A 13,462-nucleotide genomic window follows, 5' to 3' on the forward strand; every position below is an offset into this window, starting at 1 on the left:
TATTTATTTATTTGGCTTTTTCATTTAAAACATGACCTTTTGCACATTGAATATAAATAAAAAAATTACTTCCTCTAATGAAATGGGGGTATGATTCTTTGCGAGTATGGAAAAATATTGATTGGGCATTGGTCTTTTTGCATTAATTGCAATTCTACTCTCTTTGAATTTTGAAAAATTGCACATTTTTATCTTTCTCGATACACCGCTGAATTTGATAAAATTTGTTGTCATCGTGTTGATTCATGTATTACTTGAAATTCAACACTACATAAGGAATTTGTCATAAAATGTACATAATATAGAACATAAAAAATAAATAGTTACATTTAAGCAAACTAATATATTTAGAGGCATTTGCATCTCTATGAAAAAATTCAAATAATGGAGATTCATTGATTGAAACAAATTACCCTTGTAAGTACAGTGACAAAAATTTCAATTTGCATTGCTTCTAGAACTTTCATTCTATTGTAATTGCTTTTGTGGATAGAGGCAAGCGCGCAAATAGAGACAACAACTCACATAATAGACAAGTGTTTCAAATTATCAAATACCCTAGTAGAAGGTAAGCTTCTTGACTTATTTTTTACTGCTTATTCTTTCTGGTTTAAAATTTCACTTGCCATTGCAAAATCAAATTTCAAATAGGAAATAGCATAGGAAAATTAATATGCATTGATGTTAAATGTAACTAGTAATTTCACAATATAGTGATATCAAATAAGAATTATTTATAAACATGTGGCTTCTAACTGACCATACTTTGCACTATAGCATAAATCTATACACTATTATAGCTTGTCCAAGACTAAAATATGGGCGTCTCCGGGCACCTTCCGATTGAACGCCTTTCTTTCCTAAACTTCTTGTCGGAAGGACCTTTCTATCTTGTCGGAAGGAAGGTGGGTCGGGGTGGGTCAATCCATCCCAACCTGCCATAGTTTATTTGGCCTAGGCCCCCCCCACTTCATTAATTAGCCTACTAGAATAAGCACTCCAATTTGTCAAAACCAATCTTTAAAAGCTCTTATGTATCACAAACACCTCTTCTCTTTGTCTACCTAATAGATTTCTATCTAAAAAAGATCAATTCCATGTAGTTTTTGTATCACTTTCCTCTCCTTTGTCATTTTAGTTTTATACAAAAAAACATTTTACTCTTACAAAGCTCTTATGTATCACAGGCACCTCTTCTCTTTGTCTACCTAACAGATTTCTAAAAAAGATCAATTCCATGTAGTTTTTGTATCATTTTCCTCTCCTTTGTCATTTTAGTTTTATTCATCAAAAAAGAACATTTTGTTGTATTTTATCTTTTAAACATGTATTTTGTAACTTACATTTCTCCTATTGTTCATAGTTTTACAAGAGAAAGTTGAATATTTTTCGAAGTTATGGTTGTTTTGACGAGTGAGTTCTAGATAAGGTCTAGATTCCAATGTATATCTTGTTTATTATTCTATTATTAAATTCCAAAAAATAAGTTTTCTAGTTTTAGTATTTCCATTTTTCCACTTGTTTTTTTGTTAATAGAAAATATTTATTTTGAAACTAAAATATCTTAGCAAAATATATGCATTTCTCAATTTTTTATAATGAAATCATTTCAAGAAATACAGTTTTCCTAATGTAATATAGATTAAATAATATAAATTGAAAAGATATAGTCTTTTTGAGTTAAACCAAAAAAATTTACATCAATAGAATCTTTCCTATTTCTACTATGTTCATGCTCAGCATCTTTAATATGATCCCTTGGAAGTTTTTATAACAATTCTTTTTGAGCTCTCATACTTTCACCAAATGCTTCAGATATCAATGAATCATTTGTACTGTGCTTTTCTCTTTTACACTGATCTCATAAGCACTGTCTTGAGAAGGATTGTGGTTGACCTCTCACATTAACTATTCTTTTGATAGTGAACTAAATAACTGAACAGTCCAACAAAGAAGATAGCTACAGTGAGAAACATTTAGACCTAGGGCTTGATCATACCACTATTTCTATTTGGACTCTTTATCTCTATTTTTATTCCATTGATTTGTCTCTATTGCATTTTCCACCATAAAATTTGTGCAGCAAAGACTATCTTTTCCAGATTTAGAGTAGTAAAGAATACCATAGCATGTGATCAAGAAGTAGCTCTAGCATAGAGATAAAAGACAATTCATAATTACAGTTTAATTTGAATTTTATTAGGAGAATTTGTGTTTTAATGCTGGAATGAGAATTTGATTTCATTTTCTACGGGCGGGGATATCTGGATGAGCAACTCACACAACTACAACAGCTATAGGATGGGAGGAATCTTGAGTCTGTTGTGGAAGTGGTTTCTCTCTTCATCCAAGATGCTAAGAAAATCATCAATGATTCGTCCAAAACTTTGTATGCTCCCTATCTAAAAGGGAAAAGAGATTGATATTAAAAGGCATATAGGTAAGGAAAGATTATTGACTTTTAAGTTTATGGTTACATTTATGCAGAATTTTGGACCCAAAAAAAGTTTTCTCTCTTTGCAAACATAGAAAGAGTTTACATTTTGTTGCACACAATAACAATACGAACTAAAAGTTAACCCCCATTCATCTTCAATATTGATTTACTGTCATTATTGCATAGACTATTATGACAATATTGATTTACTCATTCACTAGTTTGTCTATGATTGGTAGCTTGGCTAGGGCAAGGACTTAACAATTTGAATGACTAAATCCCTTATACATTTAATTGTGTTTGATGGATTCTCTCTCTATTTTTCTCTTCTTGTTAGGCCTGTAACAGTCATGAGTTTCTTTGTTTCTAGGGTTGAAAAACATCTTTACTCTCTGCAAAACAATACCCTTCAATCCTTAAGACTATCAAAAATCTCATGCGAAGATAATATCTATAACAAATGTTCAAGATCTCATGTAACTGACTTCAAATGGAGGCAAGAACAAGGCAAACCTAAATCAATGCATGCATGGGCTTTGTATAGGCTCAGCATGTATATCTATAAGCTCAATGGAAGCTTCTTTCACGTGATGGCTAATATTTCCACTTCTCAAGTGCAACTCTCTGAGAACATCTTATCAACTGCCCGAAGACTGAAAATGCATTAGAAAATCCTTCACCTTTTCTCTCAATTGAGGATATCTCCAATATATAGGCACTGATTTGCTATTTAAGTTGTTGTCAAGGACTTGGCAAGCCGTGACTGCCTTTAACTATTGTATGACTGCTCGAATTTCTGAAACAGCTTGTTGATCAACCTGAAAACTATCAAATATATTGAATGGACTCTCACTTTATAGATGAACTAAAAGTATACAAGAGGTGCACGCATGGATCAACTCGAGGAATTGATGTATGCATCTTTTGGTGGGAAACTCCATTTTCATGGTAGAGGAACCAAAACTGAAAGAAAGCTTGTTGTTAACCAAAAAAAACCCTAAATGTGAGGAAGACTAGTGGCTTTTAAACTTTCCCCCCTTTTGACCATGTACAATGAGGATCCTTCCTTATTGAATAATACTAAGAAAGGTGTGAAAAATCTATGTTTTGGACTCAGCAAACAATACCAAGGTACCATTTATAACCTTTCTCTCATTTTAAAACTTTAAACCCCCTAAAACCTCGTGAGAAAACATAGGGCACATAAAAGGGCTATTTTTGGTCTTGGTGGCAAAAATAGGTAGCAATTACTTCAATGAGGATTATGCTCATTTCATGACTATATCATATGATTTGTTACCATATATATTTGTACATTGAGAACTTAGACACTGTTCTTTGCATCTAGGATTGCATTCTTAATCTTAGAATCCTGAGTTTGCCTTTGATCTCTTAGTGGTGTCTTGCAAGATTATTGTCTTTGTTTTGTGCTACCTTTTAGGACTACAACTATGAGACTATCATTAATGTTTGTTACCAATGCGTTGTTCTTGGTGTTGCTCACATAAGTTTTGACAAAGTTCTTTGTTCTTTTAGCCTTATGCTTGCAATTATGAGGCTCATGATCCTTCCTTACTATGTACTTGTTTCATTGAGCCTATTCAATTTAAATCTTGTCAAGGTTGTCTATGGGAACCATCTTGTTATCTAATACACTATCCTCAATTATCCTTGGGTGGACAGTCAATGATCTTCTTTTGGCTAAGACTGCACTGTCAAGTTCAAGTTGTCTTCTTTTTTTATTGTGATTGTATTGTGGGGAAGCTTGGTGTAATTCTTCAAAACTGTTAAACTTATTGACAATCGTTATCAAACTTCAATGGACTGTTTATAATCCTTTCTCACTGATATTTTGCATTGTTAATCTCTAATCATAATATGTATCTTTATAAAATTATAATGCCCACTAGGAAGGTCATTTTATAGGTCTCGGTGAGTCATTGAAGGTTGAATGATTTACAATGTTATGATCATCCTGAACATGTCCATTTTTCTCAAGTTCTATCACATGGCAGACAAGAAGTTTTTTTTGATATTGAAGCTTCCCATCCTTCTCTTAACACTGTCAAGGCAGAAAATAATCAACAAAAAGTCAAAAGATGCTATCTCAATTGCATCAACTGTTGTTTTTGTTGGAAATCAGTTGCTGGTAGCTAATATTAGTGACTCTCGAGCTATCCTTTTACTCTGGTAGCTAATATTGGTGATTTCTCTGAAATCTGATTTTTGTGAGTAATGATTGTTCTTTTACTCTCTTATCTTCCATACCCTAGCTTCTAACATTAGATTATTCTTATTCTTCTTGGACTGAATTTACCTTTGGCTGCATCTCATTATCTTTTGTTTCAAACTGCTGCAATGAAGTCTCTTAACTATCATTGCTTCACAATGTAGACAATCCTTCTATGATTTCCTTAGGCTGAATGTTTCTCCTCTTGTAAAGTGCTTCTTGTTAAAAGGTACAAAAATCCTTGAATAAAACTCTTAACCATGCTTATTAAGAGTATCAATAATCTTTTTTTCCTTATTGAAGATGTTGGTGATGTTGGATGAATTTTTGGATAATTATTAGGAGTGCTATCAATAAGGAAAAATTAAATATTTAGAATGGGACATCATATAGAAGAAAACACACACAGTTATACTAAGAGTGGGGGTGAATCAGTATAAGAAAAAAAATTTCAATTTATAACTTTAGCAATCTTAAGCAATAATCAATTTCATTGATCAGTGCCCATGATAAATTGCAATAACTCTAGTTTGCAAGGGTCACAAGGGAAAGATAAGCAAATCGATGGAGCTCGAAATACTCAAGATCATTTGGTTTGAGTCAATTCACGCCCATCAGTCATTTAATGCCCATTTCTACTGATAGAAAGGTTAGGTAAGTATTATCTTGACTTGGTTATGTGTGAGAACATAAAATAGTATAACACCTCTTTGGTTATTGTTTGACTTTGGAATAAATGACAAATGTTTGATGCAATGTTCCACTAGTCAATGAGCATTTTTCTGGACAGTGTATCAGAAGTTTTCAATGCATTCTTGGTTCAATAGATTCATTTTGTTTACAATGTCAATTTTTCATAAAAAGATAAATTGAAATTTCTAGTACTTTTATAACTAATTTTTTCCTGTACTATCCCCAAATTTTAAAACATAGTGCCTCTATTGCCAAAACCCATCCCTTGTCCTCCATCCCCTCATTCTGAAACTCTATGGAACTATGCTAAATGGTTAAACACAACTTCCTACAAGGATGGGATCATGCAACCATAGCCAGGTTCTGAAAGCTAGATATAAATGACAAATGCAGGCCCAGATGGCAATTACAAGCAAAGAAGAAATGACTACTCACAAAAATCACATTGCTTAAACAATGCAGTGGCATTAATATATGCGTTCTTTCTTAAGCAAGGATGAATTTGGCCCTTAAATACCACTCTTATATAGTCCCAACCATGCAAGAAAAATGAGCAGATTATACGCAATAGTTATCAGAGAATAAATTCAACAACAGAATTAAATGGCTATGGCAGGAAACTTACCCAAGGAATCTTCCATCTCCCTTTGCAAAGCAACACTCTCATCAAGATCCTGTAGAAATGCATTCAATGCTGATGTCATTTTCCTTTATTGATTGTGCCCCCAGTTGAATAGCTTCACTGACCTGTGAAAGAAAAGACCATACAGTGGAATTCAGCCTGGTTGCAATACAATATTCTTGTCATATTTCACTTGTTGGGTATGGAAAGAATATTTGTTCAAAACTAACCAATGTTTTCTCTCACATGTCATCGTTTTTCCTTTAGACAGAAAATGTGTCAAGGTTTTCTCCTCATTTAGCTGATTTTATTCAGCAGCCCACCGAGCAGCTTTTTTTTTTAAATGTCATCCTTTAATTTATTCTGATCTTCTCTTATCAAGTATAATGAGCTGCATTCCTCAGGTGTATGAAATGCAGAAGATGGTTCGACCAGTTTCTGATTGGTTTTAGCCGATGAGACAATACAGATAAATGGTATGTTTCAGTCACATTGGTCACTTTTGGTCATTGATTAAATACATTTCACTTTTAATTTCTAATCAAATCACATACTATGCATAAGAAAAATTGAAATTGGATTGTGAGCTTTACCTTTTTTGTATTCAGTATCCACTATTACACCAAGAACTTCTTCCACTCTGTCCATGAATCCAACACATTTTTCTTTACTTTCTAATGCCATCTTCATGTAACGTACATGTCTGAGAGAAACTTGTTTGTTCCCAGCCTGAATTGCAAATAATGCTGAGGCCTTTGACCTGCCAAATGCTTTACACTTTGATCATCATGTATCATTCACACAAAATCATATTATGCATCCTTGTTCTACCTAAAGTTAAATCCATCATATACATCTTTTCAGTGGCTGATATTTTACATGATTTCTTTGAACCAGAATCACAGAGAAAAATCAATCCTTCTTTCAGTACAATGAATATGGATAAACTCTGTTAGCTGTTATCAGAACATTATTAGCATTGAAAACCATATTAGGAAAGCAATATTGGTTCAATCCATAGATATGGAAACAAAGGCATTTTTCTCTTATCTTGTTCAGTTTAAGGTGGTTTGTAAAACAAGTGTGACTAGAAGTTTGATGCCGGTAAGTTAAATATGTATTCCTTGAGTTGCAACTTTGCATGTCTCCTCCATATGAAACTAAAAATGGTCAAAGAATATGGTCATTACTTCTTACATCGTGTATCAATCACTTCAAGTTGTTTTTGAAGCCTGTCCAATGTCCAATGCAAATGCAGAATGTCATAATCCAATTGTGAAACATTAGTCACAGGAACTGAGACCAGAGACACTTTTACACCCTGTCAATAGAAAACCAAGGAAATAAACATGAAATTAAAGCTATGGAGCTAAAAGATTCAATCAAAGCAGTTTTTCTAGCACATAACATTCTAGACTACCCACTAAAATGCATCAATACACCTAGAAATCGACAAAAGTTTTACCTCAATATGGTCGTCTTCTCTATCAATTAGAAGGTGCTGAGCTCTTCTACAATCCAGAAAATTTGCCATGACCACATTTGCCTCTTCAAACCCTCCACAAAGATTTAGGAATCTTTCCATAGTCATAGCACAATGAGTATGACTAGACATGAGAAAGCATTCCTTGTCTTCATGTTGCCTTGCTAATGATTTAAAAGACTCTTATGAGTGTCAAAAGGTGATTGTTCTTTTGATGATTGAGCCCTCTTTTATGCATGCTGTTGTTGTCTTTATCTCTGACCTTCTTTGAAATGAAAATCTGCATTCTGTGATGGCATTTGTGTATTATTTCTGTGAATGGATTTTATCTTCCTATCTCAATACTAATTTGCATGTAACTATGACTACAACAATAACTTGCTAAGGCTTTTACAAGGATGACTGTCCTTTGCCTTAGATCTGCATCTTGTTCTTTTATGACCCAGTGGCTGCATTCTTGCTAGACCCTTGTGACAGTGCTAAATGCAACAATGGATTGCTATATTAAGAACTAGTACAAATCAAAAGACTTCTGCTACTTTGAAAATATTGATGTGATCTATAGCTTAATGGCAATCAGTGTCAATCTTGTAACAAAGATGTGAGTCAGTCTTGTAACAAGGTATTTATCATTGTATTGAGTCTGATGTTCATCGATATCTTTTGCTTCCTCTATTTTGCAGGTTCTCTATGATGCATTGGCTGAATATAGAGTAAGCTGGAAAAAAGCCCTTCAATTTCTAAATCAACGATTCTCATAATCAAAGCAGACAAGCAAGAATGATTGTCAACCCTACATTCTGCTTATAGATGAGCTTGATCTTCTTGTCACAAGAAATCAATTGGTAATTCTATACTTAATTGATTTTTTTTTAATTTTAGATATGGAGAAACAAGCTAGAAATAGAGAATGAATGAGAAACTTTCTATTTTTAAATCCATAACTCTGCAAGCTACATCAATTGTATTTTTGTTTCCATGTGGATTAATTTTTGTATATGACATAGAATAACCAAATTCTAAAACATCTATTTCTCCTTTTTAGGTTCTATACAATATATTTGATTGGCTGACTAAAGCCCATTCTTAGTTGATAGTCATTGGTAAACAAATCCCAAACTATTACTTGCACTTACTATAGAGATCATAATAAAAGCACTGTATTTAATTTGGATTGCTGAGATGTTGATTGTTATTTGGAATTTATAATAGGTATAGTAAACACAATGGATCTGCCAAATAAATTGCTTCCACGTATAGAAAGTCATATGGGAATGAAAAGATTGTGCTTTGGCCCCTATTCTTATCAACAGCTACAGGAGATTATTTCTAGTCATCTAAATGGAATTGAGGCATTTGAAAAACAGGTTGTGTTGAGTTTGTTTTATGGAAGGTATGCATATAGTAATGAATTTATTATTGATACACTTTGCATAATAGGATTAAGAGCTTTGCTAGGTTTTTGTAAGAGATAAGTTTCTTAAACTAATGCAATTTTTTCTTGTTGTATCATCAAAACATATTTTAAATAGTGTTTTTCCAAATGAACTTTTGGATAAACACGTATTGCAAGTTGCAGTAGTTTTTGGAGATGCTCATTGAGCATTGGAGCTATGTAGCCGTGTTGCAAAGCTTGCAAAATTCAAAGTCCAACAGTTGAATGCTCCTCAATTTTCTATCCCGTTGCAGATTATCTCCCCCTTTGTGGATGTTGGGGATCCTCCTCTTATGAGCTCAAGCTCCTGGTTTTTGGCTTCTTGACTGTTGGGTTGATTGGGTCTTTGTTTTGGGTTGCATCTACATGGTTGATGCTTTTTGTTCTCAACTGTTACTTGTATCGGGGTTGGTAATGATCTTCATGTATTCGACTTCTATATGTATTGGGGGACTTTTTGTATCTTGACTTGTGGGGCCTCTCATATGTAATGGGTTTTTTGGCATTTTGGGTAGCGTTAGACTTTTCTTTTTATGGGCTACAATCAGAGGTTTTCTTTCAGATTCTTTCCTGCTAGTATGCCCTTTTGAATCCGGTTGTAAATAACTTAGTATTAATAAAAGTTTAATGGCTTGCCATTTTTATCGAAAAAAAAAATGATTAAATTAATGAATCAATATATGACTAAATAAATGGCCAGATAACAACAATCAATGACTAAATTAATGATTAAATATATGACTTAATTAGTGACTAAATATATGACTAAATTAGTGATTATCATGACTAAATAAATGACTAGATAACAACAATCAATGACTAAATTAATGATTAAATATGACTAAATATATGACTAAATTAGTAACTATCATGACTAAATAAATGACCAAATAACAACAATCAATGACTAAATTAATGATTAAATATATGACTAAATCGGTGACTAAATAAATGACCAAATCGATGACCACGTCGATGACCAAATTGATCAATCAAAACAACTAGTGGTCACATGACCAAATTGATTTATGACTGGCAATAAACTACCAGTGGTCACGTGATCAAATTTATTAATTTATCTACAATTTTTGGTAGTTTATTTAGTCATATATTGTTGTTTTTGTACTAGTGAAGGAACTCAGATTGAGAGAAATAGCCATAGAAGCATATGAGAGTACTTGCAAATTGATTAGCCCATAGGAAGAACAAGTATTGCATTTTTATTTTTTTTCAATTTTTTTTAGTTTTTTTTTTCATTTTTGATAATGACAAGTGACCGCTGACAAACAAGTTTTCAATCACTCACCGCTTAGTGGCGCTGTAAAAACAATTTTCACTACTAAGAATTTCTTTCAACTACAACCCGCCAGAAAGTGGTTTTCAAATTGTAGTTGTCTAACAACGCCCAAAGGTTTTCATTGTTAGAAATTATTGCATTTTTTTCCTCTTTTTTTTTCATTTTTTTCTTTTATTTTGAAAAACTGCATATAATGACCATAGAATATGAAACTCTAATATGGATGATGAAAATGATACCATCCAAAGCATAGAGTTTCTTTAGAATCCCTTCAATGAATGTTACTACTAAAACTTGTTGCATGTAGAACTTGAAAGGATGACCAATGGCCACAAGAAATATACCTCATGAAGAGTGACCATGCATATGTGTATAACAAGATTGCATAATATGATCCCATTTAGTGCATGCCACCATATCTAAAAACTATCTGGAGAACTTTGGAATGCATTCCCAAGTGCTTGGTTGAAAGAATTACTCACAAGAGAAGCGATTTTTCAAAGAGAAGGCAATGTAGTGAAAGACCAATGGTAGTCTCTCAACTGATCCATATAGCTTTAGATAGGTGGATGAATAAATTCTTATGATGAAGTGTATTGATCTGCACTGCAATACGCTCAAGCTCCTTGTAGGGCCTCCATTTGTCTTCAAGATGTCTGTGGATGTGTGGCTTGTGAAAAATTAGTCAATGAACATAGTACTGCAAGATTCATTGTTACACCAATTGGCATTGTGTCCTCCACATGGTCTTAGCAATAAGGATGGTGAAAAAGAGAATGTATGTCCATTAATGTTGAACACTTGGCATAAAAATCCTTTTGTGAACTCCAAGAGTGAAGCACAGAAGAAACTTGCTCCTCACCATCTAGTTAGCGAGGCTAAGAAAGTGTGTCTTGCATACCCATGTAGAGAAGTATCATGAATTTCTACTAGTGCAAAGGTGCCATCATAAGATACCTGTAACCATGTTCTCAAGACCAAGCATATCAAGTATAGTAAAGAAATATCATCCATCCAATAACTCCACCATTATAATAAATTTATATATGCGAAAATGAATGGTAGAGTGATATGTATGAATGAATGCTTGTCAATTCAAACTAACTCAAAAATACATACCTTGATTTTGTCCAAATCTCACACATGTGGTTGTATAAGAGGCACCAATGAAATAATCAATTAAGACATCGACCAATAATTTTCAATATTCAAGGGATTTCCTCACCCCCCAACTTAATCACATACCACAACAGCATGAGGGCATTAGGATAATCCAAGGAATCAAGAAAAACAATGATATAATAATATCTTGAGCCTTTTCAATGAATGGTAATCTTAAGATAATCCAAATAATCAAAAGATACAATGATATATTAAATAATACCTTGAGTTGCTTCAATGAATGTTCATCTAAAGATAAAGAATCAAGAATGAAAAAGATATAAACATTAATACCTTGATCCTTCTCATTGAACCATCATTATTGTGCAGTCATCGGTTAGGAGGGACCTCAAACAGATCAATCCAGATTGGGCAGCAAGAGTAAACACAACAGAAACCAGAGGATATGATGGAGGCAATGCAGAACTGAATGTATTAGATCATGAAAACTGATTACAGATAACCAGTAACTTCTAGGATACAAGATTAGGCTCACTGGCTTGTTACATACATGCTCAATTACAAAATTGGTCACTCTGGGCCTCTAAATCTTAGGATGTATCTTCTATGTTCTATATGATTAAATTATGATGCTTAATTACATTGATTTATATGGTCTAGAGGGATTCAGGTAGGCTAAAGAGGGATCAAATGCCGAAGAACAAGATCAAACATACAAAACCACCAGGTTGGCCTCCGCCAAAGAGAATCCTCCGGAAAATCCAAAGGATGAAGTGCGGATCAAAGGGAAGGTCGACCACACACCAAGGAACATTGGAATCAACTAACTGAAGCTCCACAAGCTATAGAAAGGATCCACAAGATTTTCCAATAGCAAATAGGTCCAAGCAGTTCTAGTGTTTTAAGCCAGAAAATCATCTCGGGATCCGGAAGCGATAACTTGCCAGAAAAAGATCCAAACATCCTGCAGCTCAAGAATAAGGAAGATGATCATGTCCACAAGAAAAATCTATCTTCGCAAGATTTAGTGAGAAAATGCAAGAAAATGCAAAAAGAAATGCTTGAAACTGCAAAATAGAAAACAAATTGGAAAGAAATATTTTTGGTTGATGCAAAATTGCCATGAACTGGGGATGCTCATGCATCAATTATTTTGTAGCATTATATCATTGTAACATTATATCCTTATCAATGTTTGGTATGGTCATTAATGCATTCAAACCCATCTAATTGTGCTTGAGAATAAAATCCATTATTGGTGGGCCTAAATCAATGAGTGTGTGAAGAATACACAGTTTTACCATAGGCCTCCAAAGATCTAGATGTTTGAATATAAAAGATAGATCTTGTAGGAATTCATTCTTCAATCCACCCAATTTGTGAGTCATTAATGCACATAGTGCAACATATCCCATTGAAAGATTAATTTGAGCACACACATTGTTGATCACAATGGTAAAATTAGAGTCAATTTGAATTGTTCGTTTATGTGTGTGAATGCCTTCTAAAGTTTGTGATTCACTAAATACAAAAGAAGAAATAAATTGATTATTGTTTAATTGATCATATTGTTCTTCTAATTCAATGAAATCAAAATCACATCCTTGATTTGCATCAATATATTTCAATTGTGAGTCACCAATTCCAAGAACATTCTTAGAATGTAAAGAGATCCATGAATTTGCATTATTATATGCAGTTTCAACCACCTTATTATGTAATGTTTTATTAGGCATCATGGCTTCCTTTGGTGGATATGTGGATGTGTATGGTAGATGATAGGAATGGGATAATGAAAATGGTATGAATTATTGAGGATATATAATGGGTGAGATTAAGTAGGATGGGTACAGTGAAGATGGTAATAATGGATATTGTGGTTGTTGTGAGAATTCATTGTTCCATTCACCATATATAGTAGGTGAAGAAGCATTGTGTGAAGAAACATATTGTCTTTGTAATCCAGTAAAATAATAAAACATGTTAGCATCATTAACCATACCTTGATCTTCCTAATTTGATGCATGAAGTTGTCCATGAGTCACAAAGGATACTGGCACACATTCACCTTGATTTTGATGAGGCTCACTTGTAGCTTGTATGTCCTTTATCACATGCTCTTGATCAATTAGGCATGGGCACT

The 13,462-nt window shown here is 33.4% G+C and overlaps 1 long non-coding RNA gene across 1 annotated transcript; it reads left to right on the plus strand.

Annotated features, from left to right (window-relative positions):
- The first annotated feature begins 2,092 nt into the window (after positions 1 to 2,092).
- Positions 2,093 to 9,497, plus strand: LOC131076820 (uncharacterized). The gene is made up of 4 exons (XR_009113489.2): positions 2,093 to 2,440; positions 8,149 to 8,310; positions 8,678 to 8,858; positions 8,998 to 9,497. It is a non-coding gene; the product is annotated as an uncharacterized LOC131076820 (long non-coding RNA).
- Positions 9,498 to 13,462: the final 3,965 nt, after the last annotated feature.

This window comes from Cryptomeria japonica, chromosome 9 (assembly GCF_030272615.1).
Source record: "Cryptomeria japonica chromosome 9, Sugi_1.0, whole genome shotgun sequence".
Classification (NCBI taxonomy): domain Eukaryota; kingdom Viridiplantae; phylum Streptophyta; class Pinopsida; order Cupressales; family Cupressaceae; genus Cryptomeria; species Cryptomeria japonica.